Here is a 23,046-nt window from a genome sequence, read left to right on the forward strand (position 1 = left end):
CCCCTTTCTCTCTCCTTACTACATGCCCCTTCCTCTTCTCACATCCCCTTAGTGCTTTCCCTGCCCCTTCCCTTACCTTCTGCCATCTTGACACCTGCACCCACCAGGCAGGGCAGCATGGCAGATGGCTGCCCTGTGTGCTGGAGCTGGAGCCAGGGTCATGGTGCTATTTTTAGTATTGAAGCCACCACCCAGGAGCAGCTGCACCATGGCCAGTCTCCAGCTCCGGCACATGGGGCAGCACACCCTGTGTGCTGGGACTCAAGCTGGGCCCACAGAGATATTTTTAGTATCGCGGTCCTGGGCGCATCAGCTGCAATGCAGCCACAGCCCCAGCTGCTTCCAAGGGCTGGGCCATGTGGTGGGCAACTTCCCCATGCGCCAGGACTGGAGCTGGGCCCCAATACTATTTTTAGTATTGTAGCTCAGAGTCCAGCTCCGGCAGCCGCCATGCAGGCTGCGTGGTGGCTGCCCAACTGCTCCTGGGGTGGGCAGTCACCTGCCACGCAGCTCCTCTGCTGAGGAGGTGTGCAGGAACAAATTTCTTGGTGCGCAGGTGCACACCTTACAGAGAACCTTGCATATCACATCTATGTCATGTCTACGCTACAAAATCATTTTGAAATAACTAAATTTGAAATAATAATTCCCAAAATAACAAAATCAAAAAAGCGTGTCCCCTCTACAGGGAAGCCTCGAAATTAGTCCAAGGCAGGCTCTGTTATTGTGGATGTGCTACCTCAACTTAGAGCCCCAGGAAGCACTGGGGAGGAATTATTCTTGAGAGTAGTTATTTTGAAATAGCAGCAGCGGAGCATCCACACTAATGCTATTTTGAAATAACAATTTTTAAATAAGTGTTATTCCCCAAGGAAAGCAGGAATATAGATTTTGAAAAAACTATCCCATTGTATTGAAATAATGGGCTTGGTAGTGTGGACACTCCATTTATTATTTCGAAATAAGGGAGGTTATTTTGCAATAACTCCCTACTGTAGACCAGGGCCTAGTTTGCTGTGACCAGCCTGGAAGGACATAAAAGAATGTTACACTGGAGATGAGGTGCAATTTTCAGAGTAAAATCGTAGCTGAGTTACTGACATTAAGACGTTGTACAAAAGCCAGTTATTGCTGAGATTTCTACAAGTTATACAAATTTGTAAAGGATTTATATTAGGATGTTTACCTGAGGGAGGGGCAACCTCACAAATATACTTTTTAGAAAAAAAATGAGGGAAAAAAAGTAAATCATTAAGTACCCATTCCAGTTAATAGAGTTTCATCAAACTGAACCAAAAATTAGGCATTACATAGTAATAGAAATAGGAAACAATTCTGGTTGAACTTCACAGTGCACTAGTTTATAGGCAGAGAAATAATAAGACTTTTAATAAAATTTGGAATACTTGGCTAGATGCAACCCACTTTTAACAAACACGAACAGTACCATTAAACTGGAACTACTTACATGCCCATGAAATAATACTAATAATCATGCTTATTACAGTAGTGCCCAATGACTAAGTGATGCCCAAAAATGGAGTCTCTCTATGCTAGCCACTGTACAAAGACAGTCCTTGGTCCAAGTGCATAAGGCTAAATTAGACAAGACAGATGTGGATTGAGGGAAGGAGTATGAAAAACAACAAGCAAAGTGATCAATGTGACAACGAGTAAACGTCATGTCAATTACATGTTTTGGAGAGTAGGTTTAGTTTGAGGAGGCTTTTCTGGGAGAAGTTGAATGGTCTTGTTTTGCGGGACATACCAGCTAAATGTTAATAAAAGTGAAGAGAGAGGGAAACTGAATATGGGGAAAGTGATATGGCATAGAAGAAGAAGGTAGGAGTGCAGGTAAAGAGTGATATGGTGATGAAGAGACTGTAAGGGAGAGAGAAGACTGATATTAACAGCCAATCAACACGGGGTGGAGAAGAATCAAATGGGTAGAAAGTATTTTGAATGTCTGAAGATCTCTGCTTTGGCTGCTTCTGTTGGAATCTCTGGTTGGTTCTTCTTAGCAAGCCCCTACCCCCTAATCGCATGGTGAGGGACCACTACCTAGATCCTACTATCCTATGCTTTGAAGCAGTCTTCCTTCATAATTATGGCTCCGGATATTCCAGGCTGATGCTGGCCCCATTTTACTTCCCTTCCTATCAGTGCAGCAGTCCCTGATTTGTCTGATTCCAGAAGGTAGAGGCAGTTGCAGACTCTCTGGCTGGTTCCTCTTTTCAGTTATAGTTTTCTCTATAAGCCTTTGATTTCCTCCAAAGGCCAGCTATATATCACCGAAATGTCTGCACATATCTTAAGTAAGAAATGTCTAAAGTATCAAATGTCTTGTGCATTTCCTCCATCAAGCTGCCAAATCAGCAGCATATAAAGATACAAATTTAAATATTTTTTTAAATAAAATGATCAGCCATTGTCCTTTTTGCAGCCCCACCTGCAAGATCTCACTCTGTCATTCCCTTATTACACAATGCTACTAGATACTGTCCTCTTTAAAAACCTTCAAAAAGCCAATCTTCCACCAGTGCTCACCTTCTCCAACTTAATTCTCTTCCAGTAAAGGACCTGAGCAAAATGCAGTGCATGGGGGGAGAAAAATCTCAGATCATGAGTCCTCTTTCTGAGGAATACAAATTCTATAGACAAGCAACAGTGTGCTCACCATTTGGAGGGATTTGTTCACAGAAGTCCTTAGTGTACCACAGCTCTAGGAATTACCTCCAGGCTATCTGGCTTCATGCCCAACCTCTCCACATGAACTTTCCTGAAAATAAAAACACCAGAAAGTATAAAAATGTATTGACTTGTCTGCAGAAAAGATTTGCAGGCTGTTTGCTTTCTTGTAAAGTAAAAAATAACAAGGTTGATGTGAGCAAACAGAGAGGCATAAAGTAGCTAAAACCTGTCAATAAAAAAGACAAAGCATTATTCTGCTGAAAGTCATTCCACTGGGGATTATCTCTAAAAGCCACCTTTGTTTTCAGCACCAGGATTTAGAAAGTACTTCGTTTTATTTATTTATTTTAAGAAATGTGGATAAACTCAAGAACACATGAAAGAGATGGTCAGTGAATATATCCACTGTGATGATTATTTTATCATCTGACTAACAGCAAAGTGCATTGTGAAAAGAAATCCCTATAGAATTCCAAGCCCTTGCTGCAAAAATCATTACAGTGACATATTCCAAAATAACTGAGGAAGGGAGAGAGAAAACAAGTTCTAATTCACATTTTCCTAGAAATTCTTCTGTCAGTGGAATAGAGTTTTCCCCTTCAGAAGCAGCTATGCAGTGCCCCTTCCCACTGCTCCCTTTGAAGCCCTACTGCCAAGGACTGACTATCCAGCTACATTTACCTTGGACTCCCAACCTAATCCAAACTCAGCATTTGTTCTCAACATTTAGAGGCAAATCAGTGAAAGTTGATACAATCATACTTCTCATACATGGGTTTGAGAAGCAGAGTTGACTCAAGAAAAGTAGTGATGACACTCCATGGAACTGAAACCCCACAGAGAAGCTTCTAGAAGGTCAAGGAATGAGGAAAGAATGCAACACACCGCCACCACTGTGGAGATACAGACTCCCCTGTATCACAAACAGAGAACAGCACAGGGCCCATTATCAGCACAATGGGATCCAGATCAGTGACTGGTGTTCAAAAGCACAAAGACCCTACAACTAATAAATTATAATTACAAGTCTGACCCATTCCTGCAGTCATCACTGTTTAGGATAAGGTCGCGTGTATGTGATATGTAATATTTCAGTAGCTTTCCCAATTTGCTTTGCTCAAAGATAGTATGAGCAGCAAAGTGAACTTGCTTTGAACAAAGATGGAGAGAGGTCTTATTTATCAGCACAATAGGTCCACAGCCTGAGCTGTTATAGGGTACATCTAGACTACACCCCTCTGTCAGCAGAGGGATGTAAATGTAGCACTTCGAAAGAGTAAATGAAGCTGGGATTTAAGTATCCCACACTTCGTTTGCATAATCACATCATGGTACTATTTTGAACAAGAGCCATTTTGAAACTGAAACCACAGTTTAGACGCAGTTTTTCAACAACAAGGTGCCTTTTTGAAAGATCCTGTACTCCTCAAAAATCAGTGCCATGACGTGATTATGCAAATGAAGTATGGGATATTTAAATCCCCACTTCATTTGCACTTTCAAAGTGCTTCATTTACATCCCTCTGCCAACAGAGGGGTGTAGTCTAGACATAGCCATAGAAAGAATTCATAGGAGTCTGAGGTTTAAATATTTTTCCACCTTCTTTCTGTTTCAGCTTTATTTCAGGACTTCCGGTTTACCCAAAGCAACACAGACTTGGCAAAACTCCTTGGCTGCTGCATTCCTACCATACCATGGTAAGAATAATTTTTTAAAAAGTAAAATAACTGCAAACAGATTTGCTTTTGTTACACCTGAGAACTGATTCTGGTCAGAAAAACAACACACCTTATCCCATGGGAGCATTCTAGCCACGTGCTAACACACTAATATAACCCACATTCCTACTGGGTATGGTGTTTGGTCCCATCTAGTGGCACTCACAGAATTTACTGAGAAAATAATGAGTTTGCTCTACAGCATAAGCTGAGAGCCAGCTGGCTTTTGGCTCATGTAGTCGAGGCTCAACATGCACAAAAGCTCCGGAGGTCCCAGGTTTAGTTCTGTCTGTCACTGTTACACTAAGCCTAACTACACTCCAGCCCCACATTTAGGTGCTGAGCCTAAATACACTCAGCCACACTTCATTAGTTCCTAAGTGAGAGTTCTCTGAAATGACTCTGGAACCTTGCTGGAAGTTCATATATAAAACTCCAGGCAACTGATTGTAGTTACAGCAATCAAACAATACAGACATGAGACAGAATTGTCCATAAGTCAGTTGAGTGCCCTAACCCTGGACTATTGTGGTACGTCTAGACTACAGGCTTTTGTCGACAGAAGTTTTGTCGACAGATACTGTCGACAAAGCTTCTGTCGACAAAGAGCATCAAGACTATATCCAGTTCTGTCGACAAAGCAAGCTGCTTTGTCGACATGACAGTGTAGACGCCAAGGACAGTGTAGATGCAATAATGCCTTGTGTCGACAGAACTCTGTCGACAAAAGGCGTTATTCCTCACAGAATGAGGTTTACAGCCGTCAACAAAACTGCGGCAGTGTAGACGCAGGTATAGTTTTGTCAACAAAAGTCCACTTTTGTTGACAAAACCCTGTAGTCTAGACACACCCTCGGATAGACAGCAGTGTGACTCTCTCTCTCTTATACCTTGATAAGTGATTTGGCTCATTTTATTCAATAGCAGGCTACTGGAAGTGCCCTTTGTATTGTTTGGGCTAGGCAATTAGTTTTGAATGAATAGCTTATTTTCGTGTCTCTGCTGTGTTTCTGTGTTGATTTTAGTACTGATTTAAATTGTTTTAAAAGTTAAGTCTTTCAGTCATCTGTATATTTATTTCCCAATGAAATTTTTTGAAAGGTCCAGGTTTTTCCCCCTCTTATACAGAACAGAAACAAATGTCAACACCTGAACTTTTTTTGCAAAATGGAATGTTTGTTTTGCTATCTCCTGTCAACCATATTGCTACTGGTCTTGGACAGCATGGAGGATGAAGTTGCTAGATTTGAAAGAAAATAGGACAAGAGGCTGACAAAAGGGAGGAGGAGGAATAGATTGGGACAAAGAGCTAGGGGAAAAAGGGGAACGTCTGGAACCATTTGGATAAAGGCAGCAGGAGACAGATCTCATGAGGAGCTGGAGTGCAGTGGGAGAACTAGGGCTTGCTGGGCAAAGAGAATGGACAAACAGCTGAGGAAAGTGTGGGAGAGAGAAAACTAAGATTGGAGGGGAAATGGGGAATGTAGGGAGGGAAGAGAGATACATACTAGCCGAGGACGCAAACAGAGGTACCTGAGAATGGCTGGGCAAGGAGATTGGGACAGAGAGATAGGGTGGAGACTGAGTCTGAACATGGGGGGAGAAACTGAGTAGGGAGGCTAAAAGAGTGGAGCTAAGACTTTCCTTGGCAAGGAGATCAGGATTCAATGAGAAGCCAGAGAAGTGGAGACAGCTTGCCTGTGTAAACTTAAATTTGTTCCTTTATATGAATGCATTATGAAATAGTCTTAGTTCCATGCTGACATTATTTTTTTCCATAGGACCCCTACTTCATTCAGTGTCCAGGGTGAACAGTGGGAATGAATTAATAATTCAATATTTTCTTTTGTTCAATAAATAAACCATGGGGCCACAAATTGAACACTATTCAACCCTGCTTTGAAGACAGTCAATAATCTCTGTTGTGCAGTGCTCATCATTATACTATGAGTGCTTCACAAACATTGCTTAATTTATTTTCACAGCACCCGTTCAGAAAGAGGAGGTGGTATTTTCCCCTCTTTAAAGATGAGGGGGCAAAGCACAGAGATAAAGGTCAAAAGCATCCACTAATTTTGAATGCCCAGTAAGAGACACGTAGGACTTGATTTTTCAGAGCATGTAGCATTAGGTAGCACTTTATATGTTCAAAGCACATCTCCCTTTGATTCACAGCTTTTCTACCAATCAAAGCTCAGGGTCTATAGTCAGGCAATCAGAAATTATGGAACATACAGATAATGAAAAGTTTGGTTTAAGTCAGGAGATGTGGACCCCAGCTTGCCAATATCTAGCACCTGCGGCTCGGGCTCCCCCACCCCCAGCATTGGGGAGCTCATGCTGGCACTCCAGCCCCCAGCAGACCAGGCTTTTCTCGCGGACGCCTGGGGTAGAGCAGCTGGGGTGCTGCCGGGTTGGTCCCGCAGCGCCACTCCTCGGCGCTACTGGACCAACCTGGCAGCACCCCAGCTGCTCTGCCCCAGGTGTCCTGATTCAGCCGTTGCTGGTCAGTTTCAGCAGTGGCTGAATCAGGACGCCTGGGGTAGAGCAGCTGGGGTGCTGCCGGGTTGGTCCCACAGCACCGCTCCTCGGCGCTACTGGACCAACCCAGCAGCACCCCAGCTGCTCTGCCCCAGGCGTCCCTGATTCAGCCACTGCTGAAACTGACCAGCGGCTGACTACAGGAAGCCGAAGGCAGAGTTGCTCTGCCCCGTGCTTCCTGGAATCAGCCGCTGATCAGTTTCAGCAGCAACTGACTTGGGGACACCTGCGGTAGAGCAGCTGGGGTGCTGCTGGGTTGGTCCCCGCAGCGCCGAGGTGCGGCGCTGCGGGGACCTACCCGGCAGCGTCCCAGCTGCTCTGTTCCAGGCATCCAGATTCAGCCGCTGTTGAAACTGATCAGCGGCTGATTCCAGGAAGCCCGAGGCAGAGAAACTCTGCCTCGGGCTTCCTGTAGTCAGCCGCTGGTCAGTTTCAGCAGCGGCTGAATCTGGACGCCAGTTCCAACTTACGTACAAATTCAACTTAAGAGCAAACCTACAGTCCCTATCTCGTACGTAACCCGGGGACTGCCTGTATACAACTTTCGACTTCTGCAACAAATGAAGTGGGCATGCTACAGACAAATCTCCTTCACTACAAGAACCTGATTCACCCCCAAATCAGGTCCAGCCTGTGCACTGAATGAGGCAGGGAATCTTTGGGTGAAAAACATGTAACCATGTAATGAAAGACTGAATCAGAGTGTGTACATAATAAGGGGGCTGAATTAAAGTTGTATGGGCCACCTTAATGTTGGCATTTTCTAACTCCTAGAGTGCTTTATTCTGCAACAATCATAATAATCTTTTTGAGTGAATTATGTTTATAATACAATTGTACCCAAAGACTTCATTCAGGATCCCATGTGTTAGCTTCTGTAAAATCTAAAATGTAGACATGGCCTCTGCTTCAAATACTGGTGGAAATAAATGACCCAAACTGATGACCCCCAAAACACTAATTTATGGGGTGCATTATTCCACTAGTGACATGATTCAAAATGGCCAGCTTGAAGGATTTACAGTTGCCTTGTTGTATTTTTTGAATACAGTTTGTAACCTGGTTATTGGGAAGCTCACTATATGACTATATATGTAAAAGGGGCAACTGGGGAAAGCAACAGGAAGGGTTTAAGCTAGCTCTCAGTAAACACAAGTCATTCTGAGGGAACACCAGATATTTTGACAATTCTATCTCTAGGTTCAGCCATTCTAAAACACTGGTTTTGATGAAAAAGGCCAAAGCCCAGGGCCACAGAAGAATAAGAGACTATGGGCAGTTTAAAAAGGTGCTCTTCTCAGGAAAGGGGAGTAGCTGTTTAAGACAGCCAGTATACCAAGCATGACTCCTCTGGAAGTTAATTCTGCCTAGGTTACCACCAGGAGATGGTAAGCTAGATATGCATGTATCTAATTTTCTCTAATAGCAAGATTTTATAACCGATGCTATACAGTCATCGGATAGCCTTCTTAACATCAGACTTCCAAAGGGAAGAACCAGAACCCACAGCTGCTGGGTAAGCACACTTGATACACAAGAGCTATTATAACCCTGTCTACACAACAAACTAGGGAGTGAGTTCCCTGCTCACACTGGGATAGTCATTCTAGCTCTGATCAAGTGAGGGCAGGTCTAAATAGGAGTGTAGTTATGGTATCACTGGTAGTGACAGCAGGAGCCAAGTCTCCACTGTTGTTTTCCATGCTGCCGGGGCTACACTAGTATTCATACTCATGCTAGCTCACAGAGCTCACATGAGAATTCACATAGGGGCAGAGGAAGCACACCCCTATCTCATGGTGTAGACATGCCCCATTCTTTGGTTAATTGTGGAATTTTATCTCAGGCCAATGTGACAAAATACACCCTGTATTCACCTCCTACACCGCACTGTAATTATCGTGGAACAAAATATGCCTGGTATTATTTGAAAACCCACAATTTGGTGGTCAGTATTGTCCTGATAAAATCCATGTGGCAACACTATCCTGTATGATATTAACACATTTTCCAAACTTCACGACCCTGCCCAAGCAGAAGTCAGCAAGCAGGTCTGTCCTAAAGAAAGGAACAAAAAAAAATGTGTGCCTTAATTTGCATTTAGGCAATAAACAGACTCTTCAAGCAAGGAAGTAAACAAAGGAAGCTCAAACAGATGAAGAAAAACAGCACATATCAGCCTTCTCTGCAGACTTTCTCTCTCAATTCACAGATGGAAAGGTTTATCATGAGTTGACCAGGAACTATAACAAGCAGGAGTAAAAACTGCAAGGACACTCCTCTTACCAACTGCCCACCTCATTCTCTGCAGCTGAGAAGATACATGGAAACAGCAGTTAGACTGTGGGGAAAAAGTCCTTTACTGAAAGTTTGGTCAGTAATCTGCTGGTGCATGCAGTATGAAAGTCTGCAGAGCAAATATGCTAGTTTCTCAGTAGAGATTAGTATCTTTATTTTTCTTGTAACCGTTTCTGACTTGAAGCCTCATTACTTTATACTGATTTAAAAATCTACTTTTAGTTGTTAAACTTGCTTTACTATTTTCTCTAATTCAGTGTGTTTAAACTGAAGTGTCCAGGAAACTACTTAAGACAAATGGACATATTATTCCTTTACAGGAATAATGGACTTAATATATTTGTACTGTTCAGGAGAGGATTGGGTATGACGGTACATACAGTTCTTGGATAAGATCTGGGATGTCGGGGGGGAGTAGAGGTCATCCTGCCTTATAACCTAGACTGGTGAGAGCCAGGGTGTAGTTGGCGTACACACAATCAGCTCTGGTGGGCAAGCTGGAAGGCTGTTTGTAAGCAGCTGAGGTGAGAGTTACTACTGCAGGGCATTATGCCGCACTCAAGGATTCAAGGCAGGGTGACACAGCCCCTTATTAGTCTAGACTGTGCCCTGATAGGTCACAAGCCTGACATGACAGGGTGCACTCAGAGAGATCAGAAAGGGGACAGAGGTGCAGCTAGCCCTGTAGTTATGCCACAAGGAGAAAATACCCCTTCTGCCGAAGGCCTTGCCCCCTTCTAGGGGCCTGGAGCTGGGCCCCAGTACCCATAAGGTTTTTAATTTGCTTTCACCCCTCAAATGGAGTCAAGCATATTTATCCAGTACCCTTTTAAACAGGAGTGGAACAACTCTACAATCTATGCAGGTTTGTTACCAGAATTGGGGCATCTTTTCTATGAATGGGGAATGACATCTACAAGTGGGACTCTCACATCTGCCTGTATGGTTAAAAGTTAGTCCTTTAATGCAGCTTTGCAGCTTATTGACAGGATCTCAGAACTCAAGAGGAGTTAACAGCCATAGTTGTTTTGAAGAACTGTTTGTCCCTTAAGGCAAACAGGGTCGGGTCTAAACTCATAACATACCTTATGGTATTTGTGAACATAAAAAGCAGAGGCTGAGCTATGCAGCCAAGTCTTGATTAGAGAGTGATGGCTTTAGAAGAAGGTGGGAAGACTAAGTAGTCTACTGGGTTGTTATAACTTTTTTATCTTTTGAGAAGAGGAACGATTTATCTGGAAGCTTGCTTTATAAAAAGTAGCTGCTTGGAATGTTATAGAAATAGCCCAAGGGCAGTGGATTAGTGAGAAAAGGGCAGGTGAGGCTCTCAAACATGCGTGATGAGTGTCAGACCTCATGTTAGATAAAATAATAATAATTTGTCTTCCCTGAGACTATTGCTAACAATCCCTGCCATTTTTAAAGCAATGTTTCCTTTTTTCCCCAGAGCTAAATGCAAAATATTCCCCATAACCATTATAATGGCCTATTGTGCAAGTCCAGCCCTGATGATTAGTTAATGGGCCAATGTCTCACAACTCTACGGAGCTATCCAAAGTCACTTTTAGAGACTATTTATAGTTTTCTGTCTGCTGCACAGCTGGATTCATGGGATGAAATTCTGATCCCCACCAGCTGTATTTCATCCATGACACCTAAAGTACCTGGCTTTATTGATATAATGATATGAAAATTGTACCAACAAAAAATAAATACATCTATCTTACAGAAGAAGTGTTTACAAAATTTTAACATGTAGCATATACAGAATCTAGAAAACTCTTTCAAACCTATAAAGGTACTAACTGAAATCGTAAGCAGTTATAGAGTAACAAAGTTCTATATCTAGCATTGGATGCCCATCTGAATTTCTGCATCTTCATTAGAACCCACAGTACATTTAACTGGTTTGCCAAAGCCTTTCTCCAGAAATTATAACTTATTTTTAGAGAGGGTCCTTCATACTAAAGGATCCCAAAGACATTTCTAAACTAAAATATATAATTTCCATCCTATACAAACTTCTAAAATCCTTAGACATGGACCTAAAAACAAATTCCCAGAGCAAAACCTTGGATTCATACCTAAATTATCAGTCCAAATCTTGGAGAAAGTTGGAACATACTTAAATCTGGTTAGATTCTATTTAACTGTGGAACCTTCAACTTCAGCAATATTTTTGGTGAAAAACAAAACAAAAACTCACCATTCTGAGGCAAACACCAGATATGGAAATCTTTAGCCCAAATGGTTAAAGTTTAGAAAACATAAGCTGAATAAGTGGACCACAAGCTAAATATGAGTCAGCAGTGTGATGCTGTTGCAAAAAAAGCAAACATGATTCTGGGATGTGTGAACAGGTGTGTTGTGAGCAAGACACGAGAAGTCATTCTTCCACTCTACTCTGCGCTGGTTAGGCCTCAGTTGGAGTATTGTGTCCAGTTCTGGGCACCACATTTCAAGAAAGATGTGGAGAAATTGGAGAGGGTCCACAGAAGAGCAACAAGAATGATTAAAGGTCTAGAGAACATGACCTATGAAGGAAGCCTGAAAGAATTGGGTTTGTTTAGTTTAGAAAAGAAAAGATTGAGGGGGGACATGATAGCCATTTTCAGGTATCTAAAAGGGTGTCATAAGGAGGAGGGAGAAAACTTGTTCATCTTGGCCTCTGAGGATAGAACAAGAAGCAATGGGCTTAAACTGCAGCAAAGAAGGTTTAGGTTGCACATTAGGAAAAAGTTCCTAACTGTCAGGGTAGTCAGACACTGGAATAAATTGCCCAGGGAGGTTGTGGAATCCCCATCTCTGGAGATACTTTAGAGAAGATTAGACCGTCTATCAGGGACGGTCTAGACAGTATTTGGTCCTGCCATGGGGGCAGGGAACTGGACTCCATGACCTCTCGAGGTCCCTTCCAGTCCTATCGCTCTTCCTCCCACCCCTGCTCCCCCTTCCGCTTCTTCCATCCGGGGTTTACCAGAGTCGTCGACAAAGGCTTCCTCTGTCGACCGTGCCGCATCTAGACTGCCGCGCTGTGCCAGATCAACTGATCGTTGGCACAGCGCGGTGGCCATTTTTATGTTAATGAAGTGGGGATTATTTAAATCCCTGCTTCTTTGACTATGCCAAATAAACTATTTTACATGGCTCCGTCGACGGAGCCATGTGGTCTAGACATAGCCTGGGGTCTGTTTCCACTCTCATGGACAGCTGTGTAAATCAAGAGAAACTCCATTTGTGTCAATTCTGATGAAAAATCAGTGTGCAGTGTGTAGTGTGCAGAGAATTGGGCCCTAGGTTTTGCAGCTGTTTGACCCTTAGCTTTTGTAACCTTCCTCACACTAGATTATAGTCCTGAGTATCTTTAGCAACTAAGAATCTCTAGGACAAGATGTTAAGATATTTTGATGGATGCATCCGTTCTTGTTGAGATGTGTCTATGTGTTTTCCAAAATATACCCATGCTGTACCTCCCCACAATATGGAGTTGGAAGAAGGGAGAGCCAGCTGAGACTTAAGCCAACAGGAGAAATTGGGGAAACCCTTTAACTAGGGACCTTTGGAATCTGATGCCATCAGCGCATTTTCTACAGTTTTAACTGGACTTTCCATATCTAATGCTCATTGGCTGTTTGCTCCAAACCCCTCCCTCCAAATCTCTTGAACTCAGCCTCACTCTACAAGTTCACTTCAGTTCCTGCATCTTCATTCCATCCCTCTTCTCACTTGCTCTATCCCCATTACCCCTATTCTCTTCTGTAATAGGGTCCTTCATGAGCTAGGTGGCGTAGTGGTTAGCATCTACTCTGTCAGGGAAGGTGGCCAGTGGTAGGAGATAACAATCCCTCCCCACTCCACTGCGTTCTGTCTCAGGGTCCAAGGAGGGTCAGAAGCATTGACTGCTGGGGGTGGAGCCCACTGTGTTATCCTGCCTGAATTGCTTCCTACTACTGCGCTCTCTGCTTCTGGTCCCAATAGGAAAAATGCAAAATAGAAAGGAAATCAAACCAAACCATCAGCTCAGTATGCAGCCCACAGTGTGCAGTACCCTAGCCTGCACACTCTGATCTGCTTTGCTCTCTTTTTTCAACCCTGTTTCCTGGGACAGGACATATTCTGCACGGTTGAAGGAGTGGGGCTAGCTAGGTCAAGTATTGTCTTTTAACCCTTTCTGTCCCAATGTGAGATTTGGATACCCAATCACACCTTCCCTTTTCTTTCCATGTAATTGATCCCTTCCAAAGTAAATTCATCCAAAAAACCAACCAAAAGCACTGAAATAACAGAGTAACATGAAATCTGGTATCCTCACATTGCTCACTCTGCTTCTGTTATAGTCCTAACTCCACCGTGCATCAGGCTTGCCAACTAAAATGGAAAGCTAGGGGTGGGGGTTAAGGAAAATCTCCTATTCTGTTTCTACAGTGCATGCAGTGGAGCCTCATTCTCAGTTGGTCTATACAGAATATCATGATAAACACAATGCAATCTGCATAGTGTCTCTGATCACATGTTCCACTGGGTTCATTCAGTTGAATTCACAGAATCGGTTTTTCCCTTCCATTATCACGAACGTGGTATAAGGCTTCATTAAATAAGTATTAGAAAACATGGACAATTAAGGTCAATACAAGTTTTAACTTCTCTTGTCCAGCACCTACTTCCATTGCTAACTGGGTTCTTAGAAGGCATTTAGGGGTAAATTAGGGCTAAATGACAGAACAGAACACTGAGAGCAGGATTGGGTGCTCTGAACAAACTTTCTGGGACCATAGGAAAGTTGGCCACACCCATGATAAGTGGACATCCAGCTAACTAAAATCATGCTGGATCATTGATGTTGCCATACCAGAGAAGCTACGGCTACCCTGCAATTTTTTTTTTGGAAGAAGATATGCAAATCATGTTCACATTTGCTTATCTTCTTCTGATTCTTTTTGTGGAAGAGGTTTTCCTGATATTTGGCCTCGTGTAAGTGGGGCTAAATGTCAGAAAAAACCCTCTTTAGCAAGACCCCTTATTCCTCGTAAATCAAGATTTACAGGGTCTTGCAAAAGAGCGGGTTTTTTCCAACATTTGGCCCCATCTACACGAGGCTTAATATCGGAAAAGCCTTTTTAGTAAAAAGAATCAGAAGAAGATATGCAAATGCGAGTGCAATTTGCGTCTCTTCTTCCAAAAAAAATGGCAGTATAGCTGTAGCCAGAGTGCTGGATTAGAGAGGTTCAACTTGTAGTAAACCTGGAGTTCCTGGCTCTCAGCTGTGCGCACATTCCCCTATGCCCACAGAAAATTAGGGATAAGCAAAGAAAGATTCCTTTCACAAAACTTGTGTTTTCCCTGAAATACAGGAAACCTCCGAGACGCGACCGCCTGAGTTGTGACCTTCCCCCCCCCCCCACACACACACACACACTTACAAAAATGGTTGTAAGTGCAGAAGGGACTGAAAACCTCCAACTTATGTCCTTGGCCTGCATTTACGATGGCACGCGAAGCCTATCGTAAATGAGGGTTCGAGTTATGACGCCCCTGATTTGCAACGCTTCCCCAGGAACCGATTGCGTTGCAAGTCAGGGACTGCCTGTACTTAGAAATTAATTTGAGCCATTTCAGAATAATTCAGGGGACTAAGAAATTGAGTACATATTGGATTTAAACTAAAACCCAACAATAAAATACAAGCACAGTCTGCTGCACATTTAGGGAGTATGATTTCAAATCCTCATAACTTTGTCAAATCAAAAATCAGCATCAGCTGGAGCAGAAAAAAAAGGCATTTCTGACTATGGACTATTTCCCTGGTAAATGTTACCTTCCTATCACAAGCCTTTTCAGTACTACAGCTGCTTAATAAAATTCTCACAAGATTTTTTTTCTAATAGGAAAAGTTCATTTTTTCTACCCTTCTCTAGTTCAAAATTCTCTGAACATTTATTTGATCAAACTTGCAAGGCGCAATTCACCTTCATGCAGAAATCAAGCTTAGAAAAATTCAGCCCCAAAGGAGAAATTTTCAGAAAGTTATGAGAGAGATTAAACATTGGGGATTATAATGGAAACCAATTATGCAACCTTAAGTACAGGAGCCACAACTGCCTCTTGCTCTAATGCAGTCACTTTACACTAACATAACTAATAGTTATCACAGCTGAAAGCATGGCCAGCAGACAGCTACAAAACTAGGAATATCCAAAACTAGGGATATCACATGTGAACATTTGAAAAATAAAAAAAACTCAGCTCAAACATTTTTCAATTTAATTCTCCACAATTTTGCAATTTGTGACAAAGGAGGGGGATTTTTCAGTATTAAAAATAATTTTACAATCATTAAACAATTTTTCTTTAGCTTCTTTTATCCTAATGATTCTACTCAGTCTGTTTCTCTTTTAGGGGGTTACTTCATTCAATTAGGTCTTTGTTTATTTAAAAACTCTGTTTGGACACTCCTTAAAAAATGCCAGACTATCCTTTGTTTACTCTTGGATACAGTTGATGTGATAACTTGCCTCTTCCATCAGTTCTGTCATCCGGTATGTAAACATTAGAGTAACAAGGTCTTTGTGAGGGTCTCTTTCAACTCAGGTGTTAGCAAGACTGTGCAGCCATGTGAAACTGCTTCAAGTTTAAACAGATCCCTAGAGATATATGTATCATTGGGCCCATATTTTTAGAAGTTTGCTACAACCCATCTTTAGGATTCAGTGTACAATTCTTGGTCTTCTCAATTGTTTCTCTCAATATATCCCCAACTAGGGACCAGCCAAAATGGTGACTAAGCAATCCTTTCAAAAGACCACATTATGCCACTCTTACTCAGATCAGGTAGCACTTTGCTCTGTGGGCAATCACAAAGAAGCCATTAGAACAGCTCTGTGAATAAGGTATTACTCAAATTAAGTAATAGCTGTAGAGTGCGGCTGTATGAAAAGCAAATGGATAGAGGAGCATTAATAAATGGACTACAATGTAGCATATGGATCCCTACCGTATGGAACATATTGACTGACAGTCACAGACCATGTACACTTAGTCAAGGGCCCAACTTGAAAGTCCAATATATTTTTGAATGTGTGACTAGAATTCAGTTGTCAGCATATTCCATTTTATTAGTTCATATAGAAATAATATCACCAGGAAAATATTTGTGAATGACCAGACAATGGGTTAATATTTTCTAATTAACCCTTTTCTAATTTGGATTCTGATCCAAAAATGCTTATGATGTCCATAACATCTCATTGAACTCCACAGAAATACTCAAGAGTATAAAGCTGATCATGTGCATTAGTGTCTACAGATTCGTGTATAAATTATTTTCATAATCTTGCCTCATTTCCTTTAATTTCAGAAAGGGCAGCATTAATTACCTCAGACGGGAAATGTCAAACTGCTGTGCAAAGACCCAGGACCCTTAGCCTACACCTGATGAAGTCATTGGGAGAAGTAACAGGCTCTTAGGCTGCATTCCTGGAGAGCTTTTTGGCCATTAGAATTCTTGGCTTTCTATATGAAAAAGAACGGGTCAGAAATAACCAAATGTAGTCATCAAGATTAAAAGCAACTGCACAGATTACAATGAAATAAAGCTTGGAAGATTTAAAAAAAATGGCTCTTAAAAATACAGAGCACCTCTATCCCATACTGCAATAACTTGTTTTATGTGACAATTGATTTGAACATACTATTTAGTAAAACTTGAGGTCAAAACAGTAATGGCATCTGGCAGAAGCTCTACTTTTGACTGACCATGTTTCATCAAGATTATTATTAACTATTTCAAAGCCTGGATGACTTGCTTCAGCCCCTCTGCATTCAAACTAGTCAATGTATCTATACTAACATCTTTTAATCAAGCTGTTCTCATTCTAATGTGCCTGGGTTCTCGTCTGCTACAACTGACTCTTATGTGTCAGCATTTGTATTACTGTAAGGAATAGTTGTTTGTTGGGACACTTTTTATTTACTTCTAAATAGGCTGATTCTGGCAAATTTGTGAAGGGTCAAATCTGGCCCAGTACATGGATTTTACAGGATATACCCAGTTCACCACTCCCTTAATGTGACGAGAAAAATGCATACTTGTGCTAACCAAACTGAGATTCTTCTCCAGACACCTTAATCTCAAACACACTGATTTGGATTAAGACATAAAATATGTTTATTAACTACAAAAAGCTAGGTTTTAAGTGACAGCAAAAAAATCAAAGCAGATTAGTTTGTAAATAAAAAACACAAATTGAATTTAACATACTAGATAGATAGTGTATGAATTAGCCAGTTCTCGCCTTGGTTGGTAGATTCTTGAGGCACAAGCTGCCTTTACTTTGTAGCTTGAGTTTCCCAGGTTTTTTTTCATACTCAAGCTAGAAATTCCTTGAGCCTGGGAACATCACTTTCCCCAGAGCAGTTTTTATTCCTCAGTTGTTTCCGGGTGTGTTGCTGTAGACAGCATGAGATTCCTCCATGATGTCATATTTTATATCTTCTTCCCACTTGCTGGAAAGCTTTTTGGCCATGACCTGGGTCAAACATTTCCCATTGTGTAGTGCCATCTCTGAGAGGGTTCTGTTGTACACAGTTCTTCGGGCAATCCTGGTGCTGCTATGCATTTCCTCAATAAACCATTAACATTGCTTGGCCTTTTCATTGTTGTACTTGAAAGGCTGCTTGTAGGTGTTTACAACCTCACAACATGCATTTAATAATGCATACATAGCCAAATTTCATAACTTCACACACGATGACAGCACATACAATTCAACTAGATATTAATGTCTAGGAGATCAAGACTTTTAGACTGAAACTTCAAAAGGCATATTTTGAGCAAAACTTATCTTAATTATAGGACAGTGGGGAATAAGGGTTTGCCAGGCTTTCACATCCTGCAAATGGCATAATTTCAACCATAAAGAAGAAATACAAATCCTCTAATTCCATTGAAACTTGTTATCACAATGGGGAGGGATCAAAGGCAAAAATAGGGAAAGTACAAGTTAAGAATTTCTTAAATGAGTTAGTTAAAACTAACCCAGCTACATTTCTATCACTATTTTAAATGAGTTAAAGCAAAATGCAGGACAATGTAGCACTTTAAAGACTAACAAGATGGTTTATTAGATGATGAGCTTTCGTGGGCCAGACCCACTTCCTCAGATCAATTTGATCTGAGGAAATGGTTCTGGCCCACGAAAGCTCATCATCTAATAAACCATCTTGTTAGTCTTTAAAGTGCTACATAGTCCTGCATTTTGCTTCAGCTACCCCAGACTAACACGGCTACATTTCTATCACTATTCTTAAATGAGTTAGATATCTTCAAGTCCTAGAATACTTAAGGAACAGGTGAAAGAGACCTCTGAGCCATTAACTATTATCTCTGAGAGCTCAAGGAGGATGGAGAGAGCCCAGAGAACTGGAAAAGGACAAATATAGTTCCTATCTATGAAAAGGGGAATAAGAACAACCCAGGAATTGGTAGTCCAGTCCGCTTAACTTCGGTACCCAGTACGACAGTGGGGAAAATAGTCAAATATCAGTTTACAAGCCCCTAGAAGATAGGTGACACTCAACATGGAATTATCAAGAGGTTAAGGGGGACAGAGTAGATGTGATAGATATTGACTTCAGTAAGGCTCCTGATGCTCTCTCACATAATCTTCTCAGAAACAAACTAAATAGGGAAATACAGCCTAGATGAACCTACCATAAAGTGGATGCTCAACTGGTTGGAAAAGCATACCCAGAGGTTCAATGGCACAGAGTGGGGTCCAACAGGGATCAGTCTTGTATCCAGTTCTGTTTAATATGTTCACAAATGATTTGGATAACGGTACGGAGAACATACTTATAAAGTTGGATGATACCATGCTCGAAGGGGTTGCAGGCACTTTGGAGGACAGGCTTTAGAATTCAAAGTGACATTGAAAAACTGCAGAAATGATCTGAAATAAATAGGATCAATTTCAAAAAAGGACAAATGCCAAGAACTATTCTTAGGAAGCAATAGTCAATTGCACAAATACAAAATGGGAAATGACTGCCTAGGAAGGAGCACTGCAGAAAAAGGTCTGGGGATTATAGTAGATCACAAACTAAATCCGAGTCTAACATATCTATGATTCTATTATATTTTTGTCTTCTAAACATGCATCTGACTATTTCAGGCAAATTATATGGTTCCAAAGAACACCTTTGTAGAGAATAATGAGCTTTCGTGGGCCAGATCATACATATATTTCAAGCAATAATATGCTGCTTTAATCTAAAATTTATCACCAACACCATTACAGATAAGGAAGATAAACAGCCATTGGAAAAAATAGCAGACAGGTACCTGATGCAGAGGTAGTCTGGCTGATTAGAGCTAAAAGTGCTGTAGAAAGTGTTACTATTTACTATTCACATAAATTAATGTCTATACCTATTATGTTCAGATAAAACTACAGATTTTTATTGAGAGAATAAAAGTCATTGCTCCTTTTTAAATAAAATGGATTATATGGGGAAGTAAGGTCATCAAAATATTTTCAGTGAGTAGCAACATTTAAACATGTGATAATACTCAATGCATGATTCTTTTACTGACATTAATCTGAGGAAGCAACAATTATTTATTTAATGTATAAATTCCACTCTATCTTATACTTGGAAAATATTCCAGATTTTGGGTTGAAAATTCCAGCAGCATTAAAGCAATATAATTTGATCAGTTAACCACTTAACACTCTTGAACAATGCAAGTTCACCTTCCACAGGTCTGAAATGCACTGCCTATCAAATGTTTAGGAAAGGTAGTGAGGAGCAGAGGGGATTCAGTAGTTCTATGTGAGCTCAATATAGTCTTTGCAGTGGGATTTTGCATAGGTTTTGGAAGTGGAGGATTCGTGGTGGGGCAAGCAATAGGTCACATTAGTGATTCTTCTTGCCAGCCTTCAATATTCTTGCATGTCTGTAAGACACCTAATGTGCTTTTAGTGCTATATAAATAGTAATGATAGCAGCGGCTGAATGGTAGTGCACAAGCTACTGTGCTGCACTTTTGTCTGAGTGCTCTGTTCCTCAGTTCCCTCCGTGTACTTCCCTGAGCTCACAGCCAGTTTACTCAGACATGACAGGAAATAACACCTCTTTTGGATGAATCTTCTCTAACCTATTTAATACAGTTGTTCCACTTGATACTTTGCGACCAGGCTGATGCAGTGAAAATGAAAGTTGCTTTGTCCCTTTTCAGCTTCCTGATTTCTGTTGGGTTAAAGTAACTGAAGGAATTGTGAACAGTAGAGGACTTGGCGAGGAAAAAAGCATCTGTTATCAAACCTGGACTTCCCTGGAACAAAATCTCTTATAGCTGTTGTTCAGGTTCATCAAAAGCAAGTTGATTGCAAGAAGTCTCTATTTGAGAAAAATATGCTGCAGGACTTCGTTCTTTGGGAATCAGGAAATATCATGAATAAAAGTCTTTCCTTTTGTGGTGGCAAAGAGCTTTCTTTATTTCTCCCAACTGCATAAGATTACAGCTCCTGAAATAAAACAGTCTCATGCAATAGGCCACTGAACATGTACAAGGAATTTGGTTTGGGAAAAAAAGGTTGACCTATTGCGGTGGTATTGAGGAATAATGATATTAGTATCCTATTAATGGTTAGATCAAAGTTTTATTGGAATATCAGAGTACTGTAAAAGTGTTGCTAATGGAAGAGGTTTTTCTGCTGGAGTGGTCCTTAGCACAAGTTTCTTTATACAAAATAATCCAAAGACCTTACACTATCTGGCTAACTCTAACTAGTCATAGAATCACAGGGCTGGAAGAGACCTCAGAAGGTCACTGAGTCCAACCCCCTACTCAAACCTAACTAGCCTATTCTAGCTTTTATTCAAACAAGCTTATTTAAAGTAAGATGAGCAAAGCTGTCTGAGACAGTATTAAATGAGCATCAATATGCAACATTCCCCATGGAAAAATTATTAAACCCTATTCATTATCAATATTCATGACAAGAGATTAATTAATTCCTTACATGTTCACTCTAGTTGACAATATATGTATTTTTCTCAGTTAAGGGGTATGCAGCCATCTTTTATAAAAGAAGTAAAGCTTATCCAAAAGTCTTCAGACTTCTGCATAAGCTCTCTGACATCTGACCTGGGCCTCAGAGGAGGTCATGACCTTTATTTGAGCTGGACATAATTATCAGTGACAATAGCTTGAAGCTATATTTTTCTTTGGTCCTAGTTAGAGAGAAAAGAATGGGCACAGCAGATTAGGGGTTGGGCAGCAATCCAATTTGTAGGTTATTAGTCTTAAAGGCATATTTTTCCCCTTGACAGACAAGCCTCATTTAGAAGCTTGTCTCATACAAACTGTGGTCACAGGGCAAAACATGTGATATGAAGTCTTCTCAGTCACTGAATTCCAGTCAAATGTTACATCTACATACCTGACACAGTATCAGTGAATAACAAGTTGAAAAATGTTGGTGTCTCTGTCAAATAGCTCATTTTCCAATCGGATTCTAAGAAAAGATTATAAATACTTTTGAATGTTTTCTCTGACAGCTTCCATGCACAGGACAGTTCAGTCTCACTTCTGAGAAAACATCATATGGACATAAAGTGAATAATATCAGAATTATAAGCATTCTAGTAAAAAATTCAAACAATTGCAAAATTTAATGCAACATAATATTAGCTCTCATGACCAGAGTTTAATCCTTACGGTGAAGTTCAGCCCCACATATCAAGACTTTAGCAAGGCTTTTGATACGGTCTCCCACAATATTCTTGCCAGCAAGTTAAGGGAATGTGGATTGGATAAACGGATGGTAAGATGGATAGAAAGCTGGCTAGAAGGCCGGGCCCAGCGGGTAGTGATCAACGGCTCTATGTCAGGATGACGGTCGGTTTCTAGTGAAGTGCCCCAAGATTCGGTTCTAGAAACAGTTTTGTTCAATATCTTTATTAATGACCTGGATGAGGGGATGGATTGCACCCTCAGAAGTTTGCAGATGACACTAAGCCAGGGGGAGAGGTAGATACGCTTGAGGGCAGAGATAGTGTCCACAGTGACTTAGACAAATTGGAGGATTGGGCCACAAGAAATCTGATGAGGTTCAACAAAGTCAAGTGCAGAGTCCTGCACTTGGGACGGAAGAATCCCAAACATTATTACAGGCTGGGGACCAACCAGCTAAGTAGTAGTTCTGCAGAAAAGGACCTGGGGGTTACAGTGGACGAGAAGCTGGATATGAGTCAACAATGTGCTTTTGTAGCCAAGAAGGCTAATGGCATATTAAGTTGCATTAGGAGGAGCATTGCTAGCAGATCCAGAGATGTCATTATTCCCCTTTATTTGGCTCTGGTGAGGCCACATCTGGAGTATTGTGGACATCTGGACCCCCCACTACAAAAAGGATGTGGATGCATTGGAGAGGGTCCAGTGGAGGGCAACTAAAATGATTAGGGGGCTGGAGCACATGACCTACGAGGAGAGGCTGAGGGAGTTAGGTCTGTTTAGTCTTCAGAAGCAAAGGGTGAGGGAAGATTTGATAACAGCCTTCAACTTCCTGAAGGGAGGTTCCAAAGAGGATGCAGAAAGGCTGTTCTCAGTAGTGACAGATGGCAGAACAAAGAGCAATCGTCTCAAGTTGGGGTGGGAGAGGTCCAGGTTGGATATTAGGAAAAACTATTTCACTAGGGCTATGTCTAGACTGCAGGCTTCTTTCGAAAGAGCACGTCTAGACTACAATACGCGGATCGAAAAATTGATCCGCTTTTTCGAAAAAGAGCGTCCTG

The 23,046-nt window shown here is 41.3% G+C and overlaps 1 long non-coding RNA gene across 1 annotated transcript in view; it reads right to left on the reverse strand.

The window, feature by feature from the left end:
• Positions 1-2,674: 2,674 nt before the first annotated feature.
• Positions 2,675-23,046, reverse strand: part of LOC112547401 (uncharacterized) — a 131,565-nt gene continuing 111,193 nt past the window's right edge. Inside the window, exon 3 of the long non-coding RNA XR_003091147.3 lies at positions 2,675-2,779. This is a non-coding gene — a long non-coding RNA (uncharacterized LOC112547401). The remainder of the gene's footprint in view (positions 2,780-23,046) is intronic.

The sequence above is a fragment of the Pelodiscus sinensis genome, chromosome 3 (genome assembly GCF_052426305.1).
Source record: "Pelodiscus sinensis isolate ZL-2025 chromosome 3, ASM5242630v1, whole genome shotgun sequence".
Lineage (NCBI taxonomy): Eukaryota > Metazoa > Chordata > Testudines > Trionychidae > Pelodiscus > Pelodiscus sinensis.